Here is a 2,316-nt window from a genome sequence, read left to right on the forward strand (position 1 = left end):
AAACACCTCCCACCAGGCCTCACGGTCAACACTGGGGATCAAATTCCAACATGAGATTTGAAGGGGCAAACATCCAAGCCGCATCACCACTCGTACGTCTTCTTTTGAGAAATGTCTACGCAGATCCTTTACCCACTTTTTAACAGGATTTTTTTTCTTTTGCTCGTTTGCAACTCCTCTGTTTAAAGCTCTCCAGTCACGATCGGCACAAAATCCAAACTCCACCAGGATCCACAGGGTCCTGCATGGTCGGAGCCCTGCTTCCTTCAGTCTTCTACAACTTTCCTGCTCACGTTCTGTGCTCCCTGAACACTGACCTTGTTACTCCCAGAACTCCCCAGGCTGGGCCTGCCCAGGCCCTTGCACGCTAGCTAGGCCTCTGCGGGGAACTCTCTTCTCCCAGCCTTACGCAGAGCAGGACCTTCCCTTGTCCACTCAGGTCTCCACTCAAATGTCACTTGTTCAGAGAAGACTCGCTTGAGTCCGATACACTTTTTATCCAGTTACCGTGGTCTATCTTCTTCCCAACCTATTATGTAAAAATCATGTAATTTATTTGTTTACTCTAAGCCTTCCACCCTACTACACAAACTACATGGGGCATTGAGTTTGATTTACTTACCACTGTATCCCTAGGACCTAAAAGAGCATCTGGCAAACAGGAGGTCTGAAATAAATCCTTGCTGAATAAATCAATGAGTTTTGGCATTTCTATTCAGGGGAGAAAAAGTTTATTTACTAAATTGTGTTGGCACAGTCTGCTGTCAGCCTGGAAGAAAATAAACATAATAAAAACACCATAAACACAAATAAATTCGAGACAGAATACACGTTATAAAATGTAAAGACAAACAAGCGAACAAAACTGTGAAAATAGGAGACAAGGCTTGAGAATGCTTGTATAATGTTGGGATGGGGGTGCCTTCTTAACTAAAAGGGAAATAAATCCAGAAGTCATAAAGCTTTGTCTGCATAAAAGTGAAATGAAATACTGAAATTTAAGAGTTAAAGAACAAATGAGTGCTCTGACTTAGGAGAGTACACCCAAGCACATGAGTTGGTTCTTATGTCCTCCCTAAGAACACGTTAAAAACACATTAAAGGAATTGAAGAAAAGAACAAATCTTAACAGTGAAGGCAGTGAAGAACGTCATCATATATGTCTACAGATTCATGCAAAATGGAGAAAAGATGGAGGATCTCTAATGAATAAAAGAGAAAAAGGAAGTCTAGAATAACCAAGTGGAGACTGCACCACAGCCAGAGCTGATCTTCCTAGGGGTCGCCAAGAAAGCCCCGGTCGGGGTGAGGTACGGTAGAAGGGGGAAGAAGGGAACATTTTGGGTAATAGGAACGTCCTATATCTTGATTGTGATAGTTTTATACAAGTATATACATTTATTAAAACTCATCAAAATGTAGTCTTATGTAAGCAAAGTAGATTATAGCACTTATAGGCAATAAACAAATATTAAAAAATTAAAAATATTTTTGCTTTTTTAACTTGAAAACCAAAGAAAACTCTAGTTAAAACCAAAATACCAAATTAAGGAAATTGATTAGTTGACTGGATAAAGTCAGAAAAGCCAATAACTCTTCTTTATTAGTGATAACTACATAAATTCTGAAACGAAAGAAACCTATATTCTAGTCATCCTGACAAAAAAAAATCCCTAGGGATAATTTTAATAAAGAAGGTATAGGACCTATATGAAGAAAAGTGAATTATTAAAAAACAGTATAAAAAATGAATAAAGATACCCCATGTATCCTAATAGCAAGTCCTGCAATTAAAGTATCAGTTTCCTTATAATTAATGTAGAAATATCATGTGATTCCAATTAGAATCCCAATTTTAAAAAACTGATTAGAGTGATTACAATTTTGGTTTTCAAAACTTTTAAGTAAGCCATATTTCAAACAAATTCAAAAGGCAAGTCACTGACTAGGTGAAGATGTCAGCAATACATACTGAGAAAAGATTAGTACCCATATTCCACTAAAAAAAATCATTCATATATGAAAACAAGGACCCACCAAAAGGAAAAAATGAGCAAAAGATAAAGTAATCTTTAAGATTCATACATGGAAAAAAAAGCGGAAGACTGAGGAAGGCCTTGCCTTACAAGTCACAAAACATATTCTAAAGCCAGTACCATCAAAACTTTAGCTTTTCCAGCCCCTGTGGCAGTTTGCTGAAATCTGCAGAGCCATTCTAAGAATGTTTTTTAAAACATAAAATACACAGGACTAAAGAAAACCAATTGAACTGAAATACATTATTTTCTAAGGTTCCTAAAATAGAAGGCCAAAGTA

The sequence above is a fragment of the Propithecus coquereli genome, unplaced genomic scaffold (genome assembly GCF_000956105.1).
Source record: "Propithecus coquereli isolate 6110/MARCELLA unplaced genomic scaffold, Pcoq_1.0 Scaffold45, whole genome shotgun sequence".
NCBI lineage: Eukaryota > Metazoa > Chordata > Mammalia > Primates > Indriidae > Propithecus > Propithecus coquereli.